Genomic DNA, 26,053 nt, shown 5'->3' with positions numbered 1-26,053 from the left:
TAAAAAGTTTATTTCATATATTAGTATATGAAAACACATTAAATGTATGCTATATTATTTTATACTCAGAAGCCCTCTTGACCACTGGGAAAGCTCTGAAGATCATAAATCACAGATAGAAGAAATATTATCCTTCAGAGAGCTGAGAATATTTACTTGGTATACCCAAACATATGGTGATTCAGAATGACAAATCATACTTCTAATAAATTTTTCTTTCCTTTTGAAAAGTATTTTGCTCCTGTGAAAGGCACCAAATGGACGTCTCTCAAATCCTGAGCCTTGCATTGTTCTCATTAGAAAAAAGCTACCCCAATTTCCCACTAGCATTCATAATTGCTGCCACTGAACTACTATTTGTGACAGTAAGACAACAGTGTAGTCTACACACTCCATTCAGTGCTCACTGTTTCTACCAATAGTGCAAGCTAGAGTGCCATTTGTGGCATTAGCTTTTGTGGATATAACAACCTGTCAATTAGGAAGTGAATTAAGTAATTCACACAATAATCATCACACAAAAAGCCTCAGCCCCTGCTAAGCTGAACTATTTTCAAACTGGCAAATCAGAACCTCTGATCTAGAGCCATGTGCCATATAGCTATCCCAAATGTGTTCATCTGATGATGCATTTGTACTTACTGCAGCATTAAAACAGGATAGATCCAGATCTTGTTTTTGCTTTACCATTTCACTGGTGTGACACTCATGGTTGCAGGTAATGAACAAGCAATACACAATAAGGGCAACCATCAAGATATCACTTTTCTTCATTAAATTAACCTTGAAAAAGGTTAATTAGTTTCCATTAAACTTGCCAATTTTAGCTGGATATAAAAATATACAGAACGTGTTGAAGATAGCATTTTTAAACTTGTAATGAACAACCAGAAACTGTTTCAGTTATTAGAAGTAGCAGACTTTGACCATCCTTAAAGTAGATTTACAATGGTATGCTGGAGCCACATTATTACCATAACTACTGTAACCATCATGACAATAATGATTTTGCTGAAACCTAAATGTGTGAAATTAAGCCTTTAACAACTGTAAATCCACCCAGCAACAAAGTCAATGAAAGGTCATTACACTATGTACAAGAAGGATGTTGCAGTCAATTGATACATCTGTATTGCATCTGTACACTGTTGTATTACATCTGTACATTGGCTTCTTCAGTGATTTCATAAAGAATGAATGATTGTAACAAAGTGTAATACCAAATATTCTCTAAGCTCAAGTTATTACACTGTAGGAAAAAACTACACCACATTTTACTTATACTCAAACTACTGAGCTTATTCACTCTTTTAAGGAAAGACGATATTATAGACAATTTGGTAAGTCACTCCAATATGACAAGTGTTAATTTAATCCACTTGGATCCTCATACACAATCAGAACAAGACATTTTATTAAAATGTCAGCACTTCCAAATCAGAAAAATGTAAACTCTGGAGGTAGTGAGGCAGACTTTCAGCCTGTAAGTGTGGATCTGTACTGGATGCAATTTTGCTTTTGGTTCTAAATAAAGCCAAAAAGTACAAAGAAGAATGAAATACCATACAAGTAAGAAGAAATGGCATTCTAAGCACTACATAAATTTCAGGAGTAGATATAACTCTCCAGAGAATCCTATTCTGTTTTTGTTTTACTATTACACTTTTTCCTTCTTTGGAAGAGACAGGGCAATATACGCAGAATATGCTCTATTAAACATAAAATACCATAAGAATATGCTGTACAAATAGAAATGACCAGGCCTTCCTTACCACAGCACTTACAATCCTATTAGTCAAAGACATCATACTGAGAGGCTTAAGTATGACTTAAGATGTTGGTGAGACCATCCTGACAAAGTATGAAAAAAGAGAAAGATTCAAGGAGAAACCATAACAGAATAAAAATGCAGTATAAAAAGCTCATATATAGAAAATACATATAAAAAAAGATCAATATGGAATTAGAGGAGAAAGGAAAGAAGTTTTCTGTAATGAGAGCTGAAATACCCCAAATAATAGAAAATATAGAAAATAATGGGAATGACAGAGAGAAGGCAAACAAAGGTTATTGAGGTTGGCCAAGGTTAGCATGAACAGCATTGTACTGGGTTTTATGAATGTGGCAAGAGCCCAGTTTGTTCCTGCAGTAGTTGGAAGTTTCTGTACCTTGCTTGCAGAACCAAATCCACCTGTGATGGTCTTGGGAGCAATGCATTTACATCCCTGCAATGCAGGCTCAGCGCTTAATAAGCTCTGCTGATCCTGAACCAGCTGTGCAAGGAGGCAACTCTATGTCTCTCTTATGGTCAATCTGGCACTCAAACAAATAATTGGGAGTTGACTGAACTTCAATGTCAAAGATAAGATGTCTAGATGTAGATAGAAACAAATAAGAAGCTAGTGAAGCATGCAAAGGAGAAAGGCCACAGAAAGAGGAAAGGAAGAGAAACTACTGACAGAAGCAACATTTTGGGCAGACGGGAGGAGCTAATTTGATGGAATTTTTGAATGCTTAAGTACCACCCAGGTTATATTCCTAAGCTTATAAAGGATGAGATCTGAATTCATACTTTCATAATAAAAATATATAACAGAGGTACACAAATGCTGCAGTCTGGTTGAAACTTCTTTTTGCAATAATTTACTTTTAAGCAAATAAGGGTAAAATAAACACTACTGCAGGCCACCACCAATGGCAATGGCTAATCATTGAACCAGCTTAACTGAAAGAAAGTATGCGTATACATACTTACTGTAAAGTATACATTACAATGTGGATCAATCTGCTAAGGGTAAAGATCTCTTAGACTGGAAGATTTCAAATCAGATTACAGAAATATTATAAAAAGTTTACAATGAAAAATAATGCTGTAAAAGCACCTGTATCATCCAGAATTCAACAGTGAATAATAATAGAGTATTTAATTTATATTCCTAGTAAGCTAAGCCTTCTTCACTTCTGACAAAATGCAAACTTAAATTAAGACACATTTTTTCTATTTTATAGAAGAGGTATCACATAAGCCTGTATGTATTGCTTCTCCATCCATGGAAAAGCAACTTATACATGTGGTTGCAATTTTCTTTTATATTCTGCTTTTTGATTCCTCACAATCACAGTGAGGACTATTCTGAATACCAGAGAAATTTAAATAATTTTAGACAGAGATACTGAAAGCTTGTGCCTAGGACCTTCACCTCTGGTATCATCTGATGACACAGAAATCTCAAGATTTACTATTTAAAAAAAAACAACAAAAAAAAACCAAACAAGAAAAGAAAATCAGTCCTCATTGTCACAAAACCCCCCAAGAAATGTAACTGATATAAATGGAAGTCGTGCTGGAGGGCTAGATACAACGCTTACTATAACTCTTACTACCATGAATATATATGTCATTGTGTTACCCTAACTATAATTTAGAGAAGTAAGTATCTCATTTGTCTTAAAGAGTAGAATTTGAAATTTATTTTTTTCCTTTAAAGAGGAAGGTGTTTGCTGATGCTTCAGTATGTAACACCCCTGCTTCTTCCTCAGCCTCATGGCTGTCACAGTACTACAAATTCCACTAGGAATACAAACCCTGCACTTAAGTAGGTTGATGATGAAATCTCCTTCTGGAGGAATTCCTGTTCCCTTGACTATATAGGAACACACACCTTTAAAGCCATGTAATTGAGGCAAAGAGGGTTGGGATGATGATCTCCAACCAACAATATGGAAGAATCATTCTACTTTTGTTTCAAACATGAGACATAACACAGGGCACATAAATGGTCTCAACATTTTTTAGAGAGGATTAACTTGGAGCTGGAAATAAAATTAAAGGAAGGTGAAAGAGAAGGTAAAACAAGTGACATCTCTTGAGGGTGAGAAGGAAAAAAGTAATTGCCATATTTGAACCCTTAAACACTTGCCCTGTTTTTTCCATTACCTTTAATAAAATGGATGCTGGAACCAAGATATAATTGCCATTGACACTTGCTCACTGCTTACTCTGTCTTGCTCTTTTTCTGTCTGCCTGTTTAATTTTTACCATTGTCAGCTCTGATACTGAGCAGTAATTAGCAAAATTCACTCTGATCTGACCTCTAGCAAGGGAGAATGTAACCAATTCTCCTCAGTAGCAGGGAAAATGGATTCACAGATAACCTGGTAAGGGCAGTGTTCAGCAGTACTAGAATAGACACTGCATTTTGACTTATCTGCAGAGATTTGGAATTATTCTAATGACATGAGCAGAGAGATTAGGTCAACCATAGGTTAAGGTTTTTGCAAATTAGAGGGATTTCAAAGAGGGAAAAAAATATTCCAGCACGGGAGAGATTGAAATCTAATTGCGTATTCTATACAAGTTTATATTTTAATTTCAACTTGCAATTTATACTAAGGCCGCTACCCAGGGAAGTCTTAGTCCAGGCTTCCATGACATATATCTTCATGAAAGATTCTCAAAAATAAGGATATCTAAGAAAAAGCATAGGAAACACTACAGCCTTGACTATGTGGTCTGAGGAGTGGCTGAAAAAGCAGCAAGCAAGACTGTGACTTTTTCCACCTCTAGTGAACAAATGAGAAGCAAGGGGCTACTACAAGGGGAACATATGAAAGTGGGTTGTGTGTTGTATAGGCCGTAATACATCAGGGACTCCAGAAACAAGGGAATTTAGGGAAAAGAAGTGATTCCACTCATGATGCTTCAATTTCTAATTACTCCTTACATAAATTTCCTGAAGAGAAACAGATGTTTAAATAGAAGGTACTTTAGAGAGGATGCATCTAAATGCAATGAGATGGAATTGAATAAATGCTGTAGACAAAGAAAAGGAAAATGATGCTCATGACAGTCTGTGTTGGTTGGTTGGAGAGTAGCACCTCATCCTACCTCCACCAGTATCAAGGAGGCTCATTGCAGAAGAAGGTTTTGCATTACATTGACAAGCAGGAGTTTTTTCCTATGAGATGATGCTACATCACCTGAGACATTTAGTAGCTACACTAGACTAAACATTTAAGGCATATTATAGCATTTTAATACAGAAGAAAGAAGACAACGCAAACCAAATTTTCCATCATGACTCACTGTGCATAACACAAACTTCAGACACTAGTGCATGACATGTAAATATTAAGCTGATAGATTTATGGAAAAGAATTAATCTACGTGATGGCTAATCATATTGCCCTTATTTTGTGAGGAACTATGTATGTCACCCTCCAGGCAAAAGGATGTTCAATAAATTTATCTCATAAGAAGTAGCTGAGAGGAACCCTGTCTTTTCTTACATGCTTTATGTTGTTGCTATCAAAGGGTATGTACTGTCTACATTCTATTTATCTATCTTTATCTGTCTCTAAGCAGAAGCTTTGATCAAAACTAAGTGGAGAACCAACATTTCATTAAATACAGTAACACTAAATCTCTTTAATAATAGAATTCTCCCTGAATAATTTGTGACTTTTTAAATACATCCCCAGTCTCTCTTTAACTGTCATTTAAGCCAATTATATTTTAGTCCCTATAACAGAATTTGTTCTGAGGATATCCAGATCTGACTTAGAATTAATTTGGTTATAATAAGATGGTAATTGTAAGCAATATATACATTTTTTAAAAACAGCAAAGACTCATACTGTCATAACAAAGAACTAACCTAATCATTGCTCCTATGTTACTGAAGAAAGAGGTAGATAGTTCCCAGTAGGGTTTCATTGAGGCAGTACAGGTCTTGCTGGAATACCTTTATTTTAAAATGTCTTGATATACCAGTTTTTAAAATGCATCATTCCTCAAAACCACACAAAAGCCATCACTTCAAAAGCCTCTGATTAGTCTGAACACAATCAAGGGCATGCGAGATAGCTGCCATTTAGTTCAGCCAAAGCAATCCATGCCAACTGCAATAAAGCCATCAAACTGTCATAGAGTCAAGCTGTGAGAAAAAGACGATGGTGATTACACGCAATAGTTTCCTTCGGTGGTTTTATAATTTCAATTTTTCAAACATTTCAAGATTTTCAATACTTACAGTTGCAATCCTTTAGTATAGAATATTTTCCCTGGGAGTTACTATCAACAACTTAGCCTATTGGTTTTTTTCCCCATCATTGAATCAAGCATATAAGCTCATCAGACAAGAAACATTGTGATTACAGTTGTACATAAATTATTTAAAGGGATCCAGCCAATCAAAACAGATATTTAAGTACCTATTTTCTTTGATATGTGCATATAACTCCCATTAAAAGGACACAGCTACAGTTGAAAAGCCTGAAATGGAACCTATACCTGAAATTAAAACAACACTCTTTCCTTTACCCTGAAAGCCAATGACCCTCTGGAAAACAACAAAACAGGGAGACTTAGTGATCATATCTTTAGACGCAAGATGTAAATTGAAAAATGCATTCTGCTCATTATGACAATCACAAAGCCTAGAGAAGAATGACACGCAAGATTAAGGAAATTTAAGACAAACTATTTAAATTGTTCTTTCAAAACCACTACATTATTTATAAGAAGCCTTCAGGCAGATGGAATATTGGAACCTCAAGGTGCATTTTCCTCTCCACAGATGTATTTTATGCAGCACAAATACTGTTGGGAACTTTGCAACACACTGCAAAGAGTATACTGTTAGTGAAGGACAGAGGGACATAACATTGTGATTCTCTGCTCTCCAAAGCTCTTGGATTAGCACTATGTTTAAACAAGCCACTGTCAGATTTCAGAGCAAGAAAAAGACAGTAATGAGGATAGAATTTATGAGCTTTGCCCAGACTGCATCTTGCTGGGCTTATTACTTAGCTGACTAAAATACATGTCATCTCAACCTTGAATACATAGTGGCTATGTCAGAACACTGACCTATGTTTGTGGTGTTAGCCCATCTATGTAGACTTAAAAATGCCATATTCCCTTTCCACCAGACACCACTCTTAACCTATCTTTAATATGGTTTACTAGGATGTGATCTATTAGCTGTAGTAAGATCTATGAATGGTCATGTAACAAAAAAAAAGCCATTTTTTTCTGTGTGGTTTTTCAAAGAAAAAAATATTTTCTGATCAGTTTGAGGGGAAAAAGAGGTTTCTAATGATTAAGGCAGTGTGACCTTAAGATGGTTGAACTCTGGCCTGCTAGGATGTAAACAGACACTCAGATGCAGCTGATCTCTTCCTTCTGCTGAGCACTCTTGTGCTGATGAGAGTTTTTACAAAATGAAAATTGTAAAAAAATTACGCAAAGGTATTATGGAGAGTAAGGATATTTATACTCAACAAACACTTAAGTATCAATTTAATTCTAAATAGTAGTTTCAACCATATTCCTGAACTTCTCTCACAGAGGAAGAAAGTTGTTCCAGATTTAGTCCTGGGTAGGTGAGGGTAGGGATTGTAAAAACTTGTCTCAGAAGTTCAGAAATTTATGACTATAAAAAAAGAAATAGCACAAGACAAATCCACCACTTTCAGATATTTCATAATGAGCAGTGCTATTATTTAATTGAAAGCAGTAACTTCTCAGAATCATATAACATTACCATGCAATCAACAATTAGCTGAAAACACAGTAAGTGCTATATGGATGTCCCATTGTAAAACAGGGTGAGACAGAAATGAGAAAGTAAAACACATTAGTACTTAGATGAGTACTTCCATATAAGCAGGGTTAATAATTTCTCTGTCTGAATTATCTGCCTCTTTCTGGACCTTGGTAAGTACTACATCAGAGCTTTTATTTGCTTATACCATGTCTTTCTATTTTCCTTTTTTTTTCCTCCTTGCTATTCTTTTCACAGAATCACAGAATGATTGAGTTGGAAGGGATGCATAAGTGTCATTGAGTCCCACTCCTGGCCCTGAATAGAACAGCCCCAAGAATCACACCATGTGCCTGAGAGCACTGCCCAAATGCTTCTTGAACTCTGTCAGGCTTGGTGCTGTGACCACTTCCCTGAGGAGTCTGTTCCAGTGCCCAAACGCCCTCCCAGTGAAGAACCTTTTCCTAATATCCAACCTAAACCTCCCCTGATGCAGCTTCAGGCCACTCCCTCAGGTCCTGTCACTGGTCACCACAGAGAAGAGATCAGTGCCTGCCCCTCCTCTTCCCCTCAAAAGGAAATTGTAGAGTGCAATGAGGTCTCCCCTCAGTTTCCTCTTCTCCAGGCTGAAGAGACCAAGTGAACTGGGCCCCCAGGTCCCTTTCCATGGCACTGCTTTCCAGCATTCTCATTCCCAAGTCTGTATGTACATCCAGGATTGCCCCATCCCAGGTGTAGAATCCGGCACTTTCCCTTGTTGACTTTCATTTGGTTGCTGATTACCCAATCCTCTAATTTGTCAAGGTCTCCCTGCAGAACCTCCATGCCTTCGAGGGAGTCAATATCTCCTCCCAGTTTTGTATCATCTGTGAATTTGCTTAGTATCCCTTCTAGTCCTGCACCCAAGTCATTTATGAAGATGTTGAAGAGCACAGGGCCGAGGATGGAGCCCTGCAGAACCCCACGAGTGACAGGTTGCCAGTCTCATGTCACCCCATTCACTGAAACCCTTTGTGCCTGACCCATGAGCCAGCTGCTCACCCATCACATGTTGTGTTTATCCAGCTGTGTGCTGGATATTTTGTCCAGAAGGATACAGTAAGTGACAATACTGAAAGCTGCACTGAAATCCAGGAAGATGACATTAACTGGCTTCCTTTGACCAACTGTTGGGTTACCCTGTCATAAAATGAAACCAGGTTTGATAAGGAGGATTTTACCCTCATGAAGCTGTGCTGGCTGTCACCCATGACTGCATTGTCTTTCAGGTGTTTTTCAATACCTCCCAGAATGATACTCTCCATAAATTTACCAGGCACTGAAATGAGACTGAGAGACTGTAGCTTCCAGGGTTCCCTTTCTTGCCCTTCTTGAAAATCAGGACAATGTTAGCCAGCTTCCACTCAGCTGGGATCTCTCTGGATTCCCAAAACCACTTAAAAGTCATCAAGACAGGTTTTGCAATGACATCAGGCAGCTCCTTGAGGATTCTTGAATGAATCCCATGGGGCCCCATGGATCTGTAGGGATCCAGCTGGAGCAGCAGATCCCACACAATTTCAGGATCAGCTGGGAGTTGAACATTCTCACAGTCATGGTCCTCCAGCTCAGGGCACTGAAACCCCCTTGGTCCATCATCTGTGTTGAAGGCAGAGGCAAAGAATGCATTAAACACCTGTGCCTTGTCCCTGTCCCTCTTTGTGAGGGGACCATCCTCAACCTGTAACAGGCCAATGTTATTTTTACACTGCCTATTGCCATTAATATATTTGAAAAAACTCTTTTTATTGTTACCCACATTTCTTGCCAACTTTCTTGCTTATGAAAGCATAACCAGATTATGACATTTCTACTAGAAATCAGAAATTATCCGTAAAGTAGTAGAAAAAGAACCTGTAGCTGAATTATTTTTGTGGGAGATGAGGAATATGATAAAGAGCTCCTTAAAAATATGCTTTAAATTGACCTTTGAATCTTGTTTAAGTTTCTCTCTTGTATTTTTAATTCGTGATAACTGTTTTCTCTTTTTCTATTTATCAGTTTTCCTAAGGGTTTCACACTTCAAGACATTAATCTCTGATTCTGTTATTGCTGTTGTATTTTTTCATGTCATTATACAATATTATTTAACATTTACATTGATTGAAGAAAAACACATTGAGTAATAATTTAATGAAGGCTCTTCAGAATTTGCATACTCTTTTTCTTCCCTTTCCCACTTTCCATTATATTCCATTTTAGTGATGATCTACAATCAGTGCCTTCTACTAAGTAATGCAAAAGATGAAACTATTACCTTTACTTGCCAAAGGATTAATAAAACAAGAGAGAGCTGGCATCTGGGTCCTTCTATTATTTGGCAAATAAGCTTTGATGAGAAGAATTCTGTATGATTGAGATACTACTTTTACTAGTTTCTCAATATTTTAAAGCAAATAAACTCCCCTCTGACTATGTACAAAAACATTTATCTTAAACTATTTTACTAAATTATAATTTAAGAGGAATGAATGAAAAAATAGAACATTACCTGATTTCTCCTTCATTATGTCAGTAGGATTTGATAAAGTTAGTTTCCCACTTTGAGTTCTGATCTTATAATGTAAATAATTTTTAAAATTATGTAGCTATTTTAGTTCTCATTGCTTTTCATTTACAATAAGCATTTTTAACATCTTTACTTTTTTTTTTAAATAAAAGCACGTACCCTTTATATGTGTTGCAAATAAATAAACAGCCCTTAACATTAATTGAAAATACCTAACTCTAGATACTTAATATATAAGCATTGTTAATAACTGTTTTAAAAACTGATCAAAATAAGATTTTACTAATTTTCCAGTTCTCAATATAGAAATCCTGGAATCTTAGATTTAAAAAAAGAATGAAGATTAATTAACTGGGACAACATACACATATAATTTATATGTAACTCAAAAATAATATCTAATACTTTATATAATGACCTCTAGAATTGGCTTTGGTTGCACTGTATGTCTCTCCATATGGTTTGGGTTTTTCACCGTGAAAGCTCCTTCCATCTCCTACCCTGAAACTGCCAAGATGAAGGAAAAATGAAGATCTAGGATTTGAAAAGACTGAAGTATCCAAAAGAACTTACATATCCTTAGAACAGACTTTCAGTTGAGCAAAGGAATTTTTTTTCTGTTCTTGGGTCTCAAAAAAATTCATAGTGGCATGAGTTTAACACAGCTGAAGCTGTGTTAAAGCATTTGTTATGTCTGTTCAGCATATCCCTGTGTTTATATATATATATATGATATACATTTCATCACACTTCATAAGGGAGAGGCAAGGAAGGAGAGGTGATGGGGTAGTTATGTATACTTGGGAATGTTTTGATTGTCTAGAGCTTGGTGATGTTCTAGGGATTAAATGTTTATGGTCAAGTGTTAATCGGGGGAAGGCCAATAAGGCAGGTGTCCTGGTGGTGCTGTGCTACAGACCACTCAACCAGGGTGAAGGTGCAGATGAATATTCCATAAAGTAGCTGGGAGAAGTCTCACAATTGCTAGCCCTTGTTCTCATGGGGGACTTCAACTTACCAGATGTCTGCTGGAAATACAACATGGCAGAGAGAAAATTATCTAGGAGGTTCCTGTACTGTGTGGAAGAGAAGTGCCTGACCCAGCTGGTGAGGGAGCCAACTAGGGAAGGCTCTGTGACCAGAGAAAGACTTGTGGGTGATGTGGTGGTTGAAGCCCATCTTGGGCACAGTGACCATGGAATGATACAGTTTTCGATCCTTGGAGAAGGAGGGGACTTAGATGAATTGCTATTTTGGAGTTTTGGGGGGCAGATTTTGGCCTGTTTAGGACACTGATTGACAGAGTCCCTTGGGAAGCAGTCCTGAAGGGCAAGGGAAGGCTGGACATTCTTCAAGAAGGAAATTTAAAGATGCAGGAGCAGGCTGTCTCCATTTAGCAAAAGCTAAGCCAGTGGGGAAGAAGACTCTTCTGACTGAAGAGAGGGCTTTGGCTGGAACTTGGGAAATAAAGAAGAGTTTGTGGCCTCTAGAAGATGGGGTGGGCAACTCAGGAGTACTACAAGGATGTCATAAAGTTATGCAGGGAAAATAGGGGAAGGGCCAAAGGCCAGCTAGAACTTAATTTGGCTACTTCCGTAAAAAAAACCCAACAAAATTTACTATAAATCAATTAGCAACAAAAGAAGAACTAAGGAGAACCTCCATCTTTATTGGATGGGGAGTGAAATACAGTAACAAAGAAACAGGAAAAGGCAGAGGTACTTCATGTCTTTGCCTCAGCATTTAATAGTAAGACCAGCTGTTTTCAGGGAACCCAGCCCCCAAGCTGGAAAACAGGGACAACGGGCAGAATGAAGCCCATCTAATTCAAGGAGCAACGACAGCAACCTGCTGGACCACTTACACACACACAAAAGTCTATGAGGCCAGAGGGCACCACACAAGGGTACTGAGAGAGCTGGCTGAAATGTTCACCTTTTCCAACCTAGCTAATTCCATAATTTTGCAATAAGAATAGTATTTTGTATGTGACTATCTGAACAAAATAAGTATTCTGTGTCTCATGTAAATAATTTTTTAAAAAAACCCATTTTCAGGAACAAAAAATGCAAGAAATTTTCAAACAGCTATTTAAAAAAAAATTGTCAGATGCAAATATGCTAAATTTTATTTACAGATTATATGCTGATGTCAAGAAAACAGTTTAGTATCACCACAGATTTATGAAAGTTCACACACTGGTTTGTTTTAGTGAGTTTCCACACTACCTGCTCAGAAATTGCCAACAGAAATACATGTTGCAAAACGTGAAGTGCAAGTCTCCAAAGTCTTTGACATTCCGTAATCATTCAACTTTGCACTGAGCAAATGGAAATAGGGTGCAAATTTACCAAATCATCTATGTTGAATTTTTAAACAGAGGGCACTCTTCACACTATATGTATGGATGACTGTCAGCAGTGCAAGGGCAGTGAGGAATAAGCCCCCTCGTCTCAGAAGAGGGGACTGGCAGAATGCCAGCAATTAGAATTCTGTCTGGCAAGTATTTCCCTAAGTTCAATTTCATAGAATAGGCATATCTAACATATTTATAAAAATCAGAAAAAAAAAAAAAAAAAAAGAGGATGCCATATTACAGGTAATTCTGCAGCAAAACCAACTGTCTTCCTCCAAATGAAATGCAGGTGTTTTTTACACCATCTGAACTGATCAGGAGGTCTATTGGTTTCAAAATAGCCTGAGATATTCCAGTAATAAATAGCACAAGTCTTTCACAGAGTATCGTCCATTCCCCTCACCAGAATCACAGTTTGGCTCGGGAAAACTGGGTGGGCAATAAGAGCAAAGAGGAAGTTGTTTTTTTATGAAACACATTTTAATACACACAGTACAGCATGTTGGGTTGCTAGAAGTGCTTCTGCAGGGGGTGGCCATAGTAGGCTGCACTGGCTAACCTCTCTGGAGCCTGGATAAGAAGGTACAAATTAGACCACTTCTACCCCCGGCTGTTCTAATCGAGGATGGTGCTGGTGCAGAACGGACCTCAGAATTAGGGATCTGTGACTAGTTTCTGTACTGATGAAAGGGATTATGTAACATGGATGCTCATGATAGCAGGGGACTGTGGTTAATGGCAGGAAGCTAAAAATCCAGCCACTCAATGGGGCCTGTGCCTGTCTGTCTTTAGGCTGCAAGAGAGGATATGTAAAGAACACCTGTGAAAATATTTTTTACATGCACACTATGATTATGATTTAAAGATGATTAAATTAAAGATGATAGCTACTGTCCTACAAGGTTACACATTGGTCTCTGAGAAATTTTTGTCCGTAAAAAGCTCTTTTTTTTATCAATGTCACTTCAAAACTCAGGCCTAAGTTTATAAAATTCTAATAATGCCATCTTGAAAGTATTTAAAAATTATTTATTTTAAATTAAAGCGTCTTAATATTAATTTTCACTATAATGAGTGTGCTGTGTTTACCTTTGTTAAAGAGGATTTGTGCTCCTTTAATAACATACTGTGAAAACCTTTGGTCTACTTTATCTCTGGATACAAATACTCAGACTGCAGATAGGATTATATTTCCTACCATGCACACATTCAAGACATCAAGAGAGACAGTGTTTTTAAGAAACAAAAAAATCACAGAAAATATGGGTCATCTGGTTAAATTGTTCATAGTGCCACTGGAATAGAAGAACAACAAACACAAATACTTTTGATAAAATTTTGCAGCCTGGAACCCTTCATATAGAAAGGAAGTAAGTTCAAAGCACTATTTCTATTAATAAATACATGAATATTTTCTTTATTTCTTCCTTGCATTCTTGTATTTTCCTCAAAAAAACCAGGGCTTTCAGTTTTGGAACAGAATAATAGGGAAAGAAAACTACATTTAGAGGCAGTTTATGCTGCGGATGGAGCACCTGGTCTCATGACTGAGAGGAAATACTCCTGCCCCAGGAATGAACATTACCCTGCCCCTCATTTCTTGCCACCTCCCCGATTGTCCCCCTAACACCAAGGGACCTGCTCAGAAGGCTTCAGTCAGCTGCATCTGCTCAGTGCCCACCATCAGTAGCCCCACTCTGCTCACCATGACAAGGACCACTATTTTTCTATCAGTAAAAGAGTATGGAAATAGCAGAAAATTTGTATATTGCAGTCAGCTTGGTCGTGGTGTCAGTCCAGCAATATTAGAAAAACTTTCCCTTAAAGCTGAAGTGGATCTTCCCCAATACAGCCTTCATGATGCATGGCAACAAAAACCTGTTCCTGTTGTGTGCAAGCTGAATTTGCCTTTAGGCACAGCAGGCTCACTAAGATTTAGTAATACTACTAGCAAAGGCAGACAGGTGCTGTACAGGAAGTCAAAATCAAATAGGTCTAAAGGATCTACTATTCCTTCTCAGCATGAAATGATAATCAGGATATATCATGCCTACATCCTTCTTAGTTTCTGTGAAGAAAATGGTTTGCCTACATGAGCAGAGAGAAAAAGAATAGGTGCACACACCTATGAATATATTGTCTTCCAAAGACACAGCAATAATGACTGCCACAATGCTTAGCAAAAAACAAAATACAATTTGAAAGTTTTAGACCCTCTGAAAGCTTACCCTGGGACACTGATTTTTTTTTACCTCACAACTCTTCCAGGTCTGTGTTACAGAGCAAAGCAATTGTTCAAGCTTCCCTCTGCACCATTATTTCCCAGTAATAATTCTGGCTGCTAACAAGAGTGTAGAATATAGATTACAGTCCTTCCTCTTAACATAAATGAAGCAAAATACATCTTCCTCTGGCAAAAAATTTAATACAGCACAAAAATAACCCCATATAATTAAAACACCCCCATTTGGCTTTGTGCAAAGAGCAAAAATAGGAGTTTGTCTCTAGCTAAGAAATGAGAACATAAATAGGAATTACAAATACAAAAAAAAATTAAATTAGTTTTTGTTTCAAGAATTTCTTTACTACAGCTTAAGCAACAGTGGCTTTCCAAACTATTGCTAAAAACCTTAATAAAATTTGCTTGTGTTAATCAGGATTGAGATTTGCTGCTTTAAAAATATCTTTTATATTTAAATGAAAAGTATTTTAATGGGCACCTAGTAAGACCTACTTAAACAAAATCAGTACATCTTCTTTGAAAATTCACTTTGCAAAAGAATTTACTTCATCATCATTCTCACAATGCAGAGACTCAATTATAGGACAGATCTCCTATAGTCAATAGATTCAGTCTTAAAGGTTTATATACGTTGTATTATGCTGATTATTCAACTTGGAGGAATTGTGTTAATTATGATTATGTACTAAGTAGGCTCTGACAGTAGAGAGATTTTTTAGATACTGTATACTGCTGTTATTCATGCCCATAGTGAAAGAGAACTACTGAGTACTGCTACAATGACATAATATACCGAGTGTAATAAACTTCTTGGTCCAACCAAGGAACTTTTCATTTCCTCTTGTTACCACTAGAAAACATCTCTAGAAAACATAATGGATTATTAGAAGCCAAAAATAAATTAGATGATTGCCTGTAAATTCCCTTGTAGGAGAAAGGAATGCACAGCTTTTAATTGATTACACTGAATACTAAATTCCTACGGAGGTGTTACTATGTTATTTTTAATAAACAAAGGAAAGACATCGGATTTCTCACAGATGCATTGTCAACCAGTTTAAATGAGATTAAAGATCTTCTGGGGCTATTCAATAGTAATACGACAGGTCTTATATATGTTTGTTTCATATTTAGAGCAGTATATAACATTTAGTTAATATTGCTGCAAATATCTTTTGAGGTGTTTTAATTTTGGAGCATAATTATATTTGATCAGCAGTTCTGCAAGACCTTTTTTTTTAAAATGAGAACACAAAAAAAAATGTGTTTCTCCAGATGGCAGATATCAAAGATCCATTCACAATATTAAAAAGTTTTCAGAAACACATTTAAAACATCATATGGTATGTATTTGAATTGCCTCATTTAAGAGCAATTCATTCTTGGATATTCATGGCGGAATAAAAAAATTCTTTACATCTGAACTGGAAGAAAAGGAAGTGTGTCTGTATGTACTATGAACCTTTGACTCTTACAATGTTAAAACATCATTGACATGATCCTTGAACTGATTTGGGCTTTTAAATATTGATCAATAGATTGATTGGTTTATTTTTTAGCAAAAATATCACACTAGTCCTTTAGGCAGGTGGCTCCCTTCAGCCATTTACTATAAAAGTGCAAAATAATAACAACTTCATGCTGTAGTTCCAAATTCATACAGTTCAACATTTCTTTTGCACCATATCTGATATGGTGTGCAGGTCCTTCAGGTTCTCTCATTGTGAGATTCTACAGAGAAAGTAATCATTTGAGCCACTCATGTGATAAACCAGCACTTGAAACACTCAAATGTCAAGTTGTTTTCATCACATCGACAGCAGGTCTTAGACTTAATCTTTCCTTGGTTTATGCCACTACTTTGCCTTTACTTTGCTGCAAAATGTGAAACCGCCGTGTATATGCTAATGGAACTGTCTTGCCCATTAGTTCTCCAATTTCATCTATATTACCCTTCACCTGTTAGTGAACAAGGCAATGGTGCATATTATTCTCCCCTCGATGCACATCCCATTAGACTTCAGTGGAGAATACACCCCCCTTGTGTGTAACCAAGATGAGATTCATAGAGATTTTCATTTGTGTTTACAAGAGTATTGTTTCTTTAGTATACAATCTGTGCTTTTTATATTCATACAAGACCCACAGACCGAGAGCTTGGATCTGATTCCAGATTCTCCTAAGCTCAAAGACCTGTGCATCCATAGTTTTGGCTACCTTCCACCACCTTCAGAATATGCAGCATTCCTTCAGATGACATAGATGAATTTTCAAGTAATACCAATTACTTGTCACAAAGTCCTTGGCTACAAATTGACACCAGGTGAACACATGCTTTCAACAGTCAATGTATTTTCAAATGCAAGATTGCATAAAGAAAATCCTGAATCATAGACATTTCCTTGTCCATTTTTATAATTTAGGTATTTTCTACAGATATAACTCAATATATATTTTTGCTCATATAATTGTGTGTGAACTTCTGAACTAAGTTAGTTAGCAGTCTGATGAGTTCAATTAAAGTTGATGATACTGCACTATACTTTAAATACTGCTGTGAATTAGCACTGTATGCTTTCCAAAACAACATGATCAAATAATATGATCAAAAAACCAATTATGCTTTAAAATGGATAGAGGACAATCGACAATGACATTATGTTTCAGTTTTGTTCTTTGATGATGGCAGGTAGTACAAATAATCTGTTCTATACTTTAGGATTTGAAAGTCGGTGCTATGAAGATATACCTTAACTTTATTTTGAACTGCCTCTAAAATCTAAGTCACTACAACAAGAGCTTACATTTTCAATGTCCTGCTGAAATTCAGAAATATAAATTATTACCTACAAACCTCTGAAACCAACAGAAGTGTAATCAATTTATTTTACCTATGGTTGGGCACTAGAAGATTGGTAGATTTTCAGTCCTCTTTCTATAACTCTCTTGTTAAAATATTCAGGTGACTCCCAGGGGAAGTGCTATACTATGGCTAATTTGAACCTGTTTACATTAGAAAGTGAAAGAACTTTTTGTGTCCTGCTAGTCACAAACATTTCTTAGTCTCATCCTGTCACTTCCCCATGGGGGTTCCTGGTGCCATTCTTGAGTGTACAATACCCAGTTCTGTTGAATGGCTATGCTGGTTGTTTGCCTCATCCTTTTCATCGCTGATTAAAGTCTGAATACAGAAATTTTTTTACACAGTGTAGTTCCAATTCTATGGGGAATATATAAATTCAGAAGATAATCTAAATTCTCAATTTAATGTTCAGCAAGTGCAACCATGGAGGAAATTTCCCCATAAATTACAGCATATTCATAACAGTATATTTTTGGTGACCAAAGATGCATCAATTTGCTATGTATTCTGAAAAGTGTTTATAACTAGGATTTGTAATTTAATGTGTTTGACTGAAAGCTGACTTCAAAATGTGCCCTTAGAATCAATGCAATTTACTGAAATTAACTTTAGAAACTGTATTATAAATTAATAAAATAACTTCAAGATAAACTGTAATTTACAACAAAAGAGTATATTCATTTTGAATTGCACTATTCTGGTTTGAATCTTTCTAAAATTTCATAATCTAGGGATTTAATTTTTTTATTAAAGCCATAAACATTCGGGCTAGCCTTTTTATTCCAGATTTACAGAAATAATGATGTCTAATGAAAAATAACAGCAAACGACATGCCATTTGAATGAAGCTTAAAGATTGTTTCTCAGCATTTGGACAGAATACTTACTTCAGGCTTACAAGTATTAGGAATCTGCAAACACAGCTCTGAAATACCTAATGAGGTCTCAGTGACCTAGAAAATGCAGTGTATGGAAAGCAGCCTGAAATGGTGAGGTCTGTTCAGAGAGTAGCAAATAACCATTTTCACAGAATGATAACATGGGTATATTTGTCTGTGTGAGAGAATGAAATACCTGCTCTTTCAATTAACATTGAGTTGATTTGAATTAGGAAAGCAAAGTGAGAAAGTGAGTCTCACAACAATTTTTATATTTGTAAATTCCCAGTACCCTTTTTCGAGTGAGTAAGAGAGAATTTCATGCTTCATTAAAAAAAGAGTGTGTAGCCTGATCTTCAAAGAGAGGCAAAGAAGGATAGTAGAAGATGGAGGAAAGAGACAAGCTGAGGGCATATCTGCACAAATGCCTGCAGACAGGCCTTGGGTATATGTGACCTAAAGATCAAGGTGACTGGATGTGAGAAAACTCTGAGAAACTGTGTAGTAATGTAGTGCAAAGCTCTGAGCTCATAAGACCCACTGAGATTCATTTTTAAAAGTTGTAAAAGTTCTTTTTAGCTACATACATTTTTCTATTAATGCAGTTTGAACAGAAAAATGGTCAGCATCCCCAAATGAGAAACTGCATAATTTTTTCTATTTGTTTTTCTGGATTAAGACTAATAATTTTTTTCAAGAACTAGTCATCTAGATCAAGTAAGTTAGTTTATGTAAATAGTGAATTGCTGAAAAGTTGGAAAATAGATCTGATGTAAATGTGGAAGTAGAGCAATTTAATGTCTAGGTTTGAGAAGTTATTTATGACTTATTAGATTTCCTTGACATTTTAGGCTGACAGAACTATTTTTAGTGCAGTAATATGTTTAGCAAAGTAATATTTGGAGAGAAAAAATACTTAAAGTAATCTGGAAGTAAACATACCATTTCATTAAATCAGTCATTATGCATAAATATGCTAAATAAAAAAAGTAGATTAAATATTTCCTTGGTAGAGAATGAGATCATTACATTCAGATCTTGAAGGAATGGGTAAAAGGTAGATTTTTTAACCCATGGGACAGAGACAAAGAAGGCAACATTAGTAAATAAAACAGACTGCTTGGAATAAAGTATATATATGAAAAATTGAACACCACAGACATCTTACTCTTTCTACCTAATAAAAGAGGTAACCTACCAACAGCTATTCTTCTGGGAGTTTATGAAGAATAATTATAGTTCAGAATATTTATTTCCCCATCTGCTTTTACAGGCAGACGGGAGTTTTATTTGGAGAATAAAGGAGAATTAGAAGACAAAGAGCTTTATTAAATTGCCTAAAAGAAGGTTGAAGACACCCTTGCTAGTTTTATGAAAGCAAACTGTAGATCCAAACAAACTCAAAAACTGGAAGTTCAAGCAGGATTTGGTCTCCATTCAGTTCACAGAATACACACAAATAACAACAAACTTTTTCTCCAACAGGAGTATGTTTGCTAGAGGTTTTACAAGGGGAGGTAGCTATAGGCCAAGGGGAAATGATTTTAAAGTGAAAGAGGAGAGATTAAGATTAGATGTTAGGAAGAAATTATTTACTCAGAAGCTGGTGAGACACTGGAACAGGCTGCGCCCAGACAAGTTTTGAACACCCCATCTGCATTCAAGACCAAGTCGGATGCAGCCCTGATACTGTGGGTGGTGTCCCTGCCTGCCCATGGTGGCGTGAGGGAGGGTCTGCAACTAGATGATTTTTAAAGTCTGTGCCAACACAAACCATTATATGCTTCTAGGTTAATTATTTCCCATTTTGACCAGGATTAAGTTCTACACTTTCCAAGAAGGCTTATCAAATCTAAACCAGGCACAATATATAATCTACTCTGGCAGAAGCAATTGAGAGTGCTTCTGACTACATGTTCTTGTATTCTACTACATAGGACTGGGGAATTAAAGGTGAAACATACAGGCAGCACAGAAAAGCGACTTTCCAGAAAATTTCAAGTTTGTTTAACAAAGATATTTCATTTTGGTCAAGAATTAATTTGTGCTTGAAGTACTCAGAAACATAAAAATATAGGTCACCAGTTTAGACAACAGACTTGAGTATTCAATGACTACCATCTGGTATTTAGAAATTTTTACCAAATTTAAAGTTTCACGAGCAAGGCCACAGCACAAGTTATTCTAGCCAATGATTTTGTCTTTGATGGTGGCCAATGGTATATGCAGATTGTAAAGGTATAAGAACAGCTTTACTAGGAAACTATGGTTTCATGATATATGGTGAATCACTAGTAAGGGCTGCCATTTTCATGAAACATCACTCTTTTTCATGGGTTACATCTTGAATTCTGTTAATACCAATGTCTAAGTCGAATACCTCTAAACAGATAATAATTGACAACAAAATTGAAAAGGTTAGGAGAAAAACTGCCTGCAGTTTATAAAATCCTGGAAGAGATACTAATAAACATGATTTTAATATTGCTATGCCAATACTACTTGGAGCAGCAGAAGTAGTTTCTGTGAAATGGATTTCTGAAACTTTCACTTCCCCAAAATTCTGCGTCTTAACATACAGTCTACGTACGATACGTTAAATATAAAAGATGATAAATCACACAAAATAGGTATCCTGTAAACATAAAAGTACACTCCATGAATTTCAATGTTGCAGGCAAAAAGCACCTAATTGAAAAACCACACTTAAAAAATGTAATCGTGGGAAAAGGCACTTTAGCTCTTGATCTCAAACAATCAGAGGATGATTATTTACTTCCATAATCTCAAGAAGCCTGATGCAAACCCCCTCTTTACACAGCCTATTTCTTGAAATTAAGTATTAACCATAGAGTAGTGGTGCAAATAGGCAATCTCTTAAAAATTGGTATATTTTCATAGCCTGCATGGAACAGGGAAAACAGCACGCTCTACATCTTGGGATTTCACAGAAATCCCTCAGCAAAAGTCAGGATTGCAGACACTTGTCTCGGCTTCAGCAGAGACATAGGTCCACCTCACAGGAACACAATGACCATAATAGTACCCATCACAGAAGCTATTCTCCTCAATTGTACAGGCACAGTGAAACCATGGGGCCAAACCAGAGCTTTCAAATGGCTCTAAAATTGCAGTCGATGAGAAATGTTTGTGCCATAATTTAAAAGCTAAGGAAGGGATGGCTGCCCTGGTGTCAAGACAGCATGTATACACTATTAAAACTAAAACATCTCACCTGGAAAATGGAATTGCTTTCTTTGTTAGACAACAGGCTGCACTAACAACTCTGATATTTTTCTGTTATCAGGGATCTTTCATGGAAGTACCAGATCAAACTTTAAAACTTTCTAATGAAGGTCAGAAAACTGGGAATGCTTTTTTGTAGGAAGTGTTTAATAATATCCTTCTGGTACATGCTGATACAATTTTTCTGTTAGAGAATTGAAAAATAAAAATAACATTGTCATTATAACCCCAGTCAGCATAAATTATGGAAAAATTATGCTGCAATATGTCCAGTATAAGCTTTTCACTGTGAAATAGTATCCTTCATCTTGAAGATTTCAGGAACCATGTTTTTCAGGCTTTTCAAGAATAAATTTAAGGACACTTATTGAAAAGAAGCTACAGAGGGCAACTAAGAGAAGTAAATCTTTCCAGACACTGTGTGAATTATAGTATGGAAATTATTTAAAGATACCACACTGGAAAAAAATGCCAGGTGCATATTGCCAATCAAAAAAAGGTTAAAGAGGTTATGACAAAAAATGAATTACACTTCAAATACTTGAGATCTTATTAAAATGAATAAAATAAAAAGAACAATGAACCCTGACAGATTAAATGCAAAAGCATAACCAAACAATCTAAAAAGGGAGGTTGAGGAACAATGACTAGAAAAGATAAGGAATAATAATAATCCTTTCTTAAAATGTGTCAGGAGAAAGACACATTCCAGGGATTCTATAGCACCAGTTGATGAAGATGGTACAAAAGAATTGTCAGACAACCTAAGGTCATTCCAGAAAAAATAAATTAATTCCCTGCATTCATTGTAGAAGAAACTGGGAACAACCCCTGCTAGCCACTGTCTGACAGAGAATCATCAGAGGATCTGATATTACAGAGATTGTAGAATTTATTAGAGAACACAGTGACAAAAAATGAAAGGCAATAAACACCTCAGGCCAGATGGTATTCAGCCAGATTTTCTAAGAGAGTCTAGAGGTGAAATGTATGTACTATAAAAGTTAGTATAAAATCTCTTCCTTAAATCTTCCTTGATTTCAAAGAAAATGAAGGAAGATAGGAGAAATCTGAGGAACTGCATACCTATATGTAATCCTGATGTCTGTGCTAGGTAAATGAATATTCTGATTAATGGTCACATGAATAGATGTATTCTACTTGGGAAGCATAACTCTGGGAAATCCTGAAGCTCTTTTGAAGAATCATGGAGCATGTATATGATCCTCTTGAGGTACCAAGTGGTCCAGTTGAGGTAACAACTCCAAAGAAGTAATCTCCAAATGACTTCTAACACAAAGGGTTAAGCTAAGGTCAGCAGCAGAAAGTGATCCACGTATTAGGAACAGATCATGATGAAACACAGTAAGCATCACTGTACTATTTTCATTGCACCCAAAATTATTGTTCTGCCACACCTTGAATACCATGTGCATTCCCCCATCTCAGAAATCTCATAAAGGTTCATAAGGAAGTTCAGTAGCTATAAAAATTGTGGGAGCACGATTTTGTGAAGAAGAACAGCATAGATTAGGGTCTGTTTATCTGTTAAAAGATGTATTTATGTGGGTTTCAGAAATTTACATCAAAAGTTTTATTGAGATAAAGAAGAACTAGGGACAAGAACTAGGGACCAGTAATGAAACTAGAAGATACACTTGAAAGAAAAGGAGAGAATACTTATGCAAGTCATTGCTAAGAAAGGCTACACATATGCAAAGTCTTCATGGGCTTGAGGGGAGGCTTGAAAAGAAACAAAAGAAAGACCCACAAATAACAGGACACACACATATGGCCACATCTGTCTCTGTACAATTGTAAGCTTAAAAGAGTCGGTAATTGGAAGAATATTAGGGGATGAATGACATGCCTTCCCATAGCTCTCCTCCCTTGTGTATCCACCCATGGCCACGCAGTAACAGACTCAGAGGTTAGACAGAACTGCTGCCTGACCTGCTGTGGTCATTGTTATATTCTGAATAGTTAAAGCACTTCCAGAAATGTGCCGTACCTGAAAGGAAACAACCTGTATTATCCCATGCAATTTACATAGCTACCAGCTTCTCTGTTTCTTGCAAGCTAATTCTCAGGTTTGAGATATCAAACAGCAATCTCTGCTTTCTTTAATATGCACGTAATTCCATTACCACTAACTGTTTTATTTTGCTAGTTACTGTATTGCAATGATTTGATACGCCAAATCCTTTTAGGTCCTTACTCCCTTGGACAGCAGTGTAGGTCTTCCAATTGCTTACATAGCTCAGCTATTACAACTGTACAAATATTATGTATTTGATTTTAGGGAAGATTTTAAAAGTAATTGTCAAACAATGACTATGATCTGATTAAATAAATACTGCTATTGCAGCACTAGTTAGGGCATAATTTATGCCATGAATAATTTGTTACCATTTCTGTTATCCCAAATCTGATTCAAACTCTGGATATATTTGTTGGAAATTCATCCTATTTTACATCCTATTTTTTTGAGTGTATTAGACATTGTTTTTAATATTACTTTATTACAATCACATTTACACTAAATAGCTTATTACATTATTGCTGAAAATGGCAACATGTATTTATTCAGCTTTTTACTTTAGAATCAGCAGGCTATCATTCACTTTATTAATCAAATCCAACCTTGAGGATTACAGCCACCAGTTTCAAGTCTATTTAATTGCTGTTACTCAGAAAATGAGAACTTAGTAATTCAGTTACATTTACATTTTTGATGAGCTGCTTTTTTATAGACCTCATTATATTTGGAAAGAATAGACTTTTTTGGTCCTTTACCACTGCATATAATACATCTTACAGTATTCTAAATCTTTTTGAAATGTTGTTAAATACATACTAATGAAATATCAGGTTTAGGAATTAAGGACAAAACATTCAAAGGCTAAAATGTTCAGGAAAGTTGCTAAAGCATCTCTGACATAGACTTCAGAATTATGACAATTTCTTCTCAGCAGGGGAGAATGTTTATTAATACTAAAGGATAGAAAAGAGCTAAGATTTATTTCCTATGACTCTTCTTCCCAGTACTGTTGGGTGCAGAGACACCCATCAAGGGCACTTCTAATTTCTCCCAGATTTCCTGCAATTCATAAGACAGTTACCAAGTTACTGATATGGGTAAATAAACTTACATAAAACAGCAGAAACTTTGGCTATGCCTGCATACTAGTGTGATTCCATAAGACAAGATTTGTAAAGTTCAGCAGTGGATACTGAGATCCCATCACACACCACACGTTTCAGACTCTGTTATGAACTATCTGTGTCTTTTGTCTTGACCCCACAGACGAAATGTTTAGGGATTGGAGCAGATAAAGCGTATTGCCAGAGTATCTCCAAATTTTGTTTTAATCAAGAGATACATAGTTCATGTGCTGTGAGATTGCTCTACAACAAGAAGCAAAGCATTTTATGAGTGGCGGGAATGAGATAATTTAGGAGTCCCAAAGAGAATCATATGAAGACTGAGCTCATGAACATATTAAAAAAAAAAAAAAAGTCTTCTTACTAAAGTTGATTCTTCAGTGCTAGCCATGTATTTTTCAAGAAAGGAAGATACACTGCAAAGATCTGTCATGCCCTCTGATCCTAAAGTTCTACAAAGAATAGCACACTTAGTACTTGCACGTATAATCTCTAGTTTCAACTTTGATACCTGCTCATTAGCTTTACTGGTAACAGTCTAATGTAATAATGAACTTTCTATGGCTGACCAGTACCCAAATGAATGCTTCATGGTTGTGTTGTCCCCCTGCCAAGTTTGCCTATACAATGCTTATATTACTCTTCCACAATCATCCAGGCATTTTGCTAGCTCAATAAATTAAGCTTATAGAAGAAATTACCAGCTCTTTGCCAGCACTACCCACCAAAAACAGGATAATGTTTTTCTTAGCAATGTAAATCCAGGTAGAAAGTCACAAAAATAAAAAAAAATAATTTCTGCATTCTCCTCATCTCCTCCGATCAATGGTAAACCAAAAAATCTTTGAGCTAAGCCACTCTTTCTTCACATTATGCATGGAAAATTTCTCCCACTGATCTATTAGTTCAGGAAATAGGAAGAGGGAGATGGGTAGAAACTGTTTTTACATTCACTAATAGCAGAGATCATGTGAGAATGCTGCAAGCTGCAAGTCTCAAATATATGCTCAAATATGGAGTACCACAGATCTTAATTTTCCCAGATCTCAGCACTACAAAGGAAATGAAAAGTAAAGTGAAAAGCATTAGGCAGGATGTTATAATGGAAGGAATTGAGGCAGCACTACTATTCATTGCTAAGCTCTTGGTTATTTTTAAAGGTAAGGCTTATATCTTCTGAGACCTGAAAGCAGCCTGCTGCAAAGAAT

The 26,053-nt window shown here is 36.2% G+C and overlaps 1 protein-coding gene across 35 annotated transcripts in view; it reads right to left on the bottom strand.

Moving 5' to 3' along the window:
- The window catches only part of TENM3 (teneurin transmembrane protein 3), a 1,310,258-nt gene that overhangs the window by 555,485 nt on the left and 728,720 nt on the right, over positions 1–26,053 (bottom strand). The gene's annotated exons all lie outside the window — the stretch shown is intronic.

The sequence above is a fragment of the Aphelocoma coerulescens genome, chromosome 4 (assembly GCF_041296385.1).
Source record: "Aphelocoma coerulescens isolate FSJ_1873_10779 chromosome 4, UR_Acoe_1.0, whole genome shotgun sequence".
NCBI lineage: Eukaryota > Metazoa > Chordata > Aves > Passeriformes > Corvidae > Aphelocoma > Aphelocoma coerulescens.
Note: the sequence above shows the minus strand (reverse complement) of the source record. Positions and strands in the feature narration are given on the sequence as shown.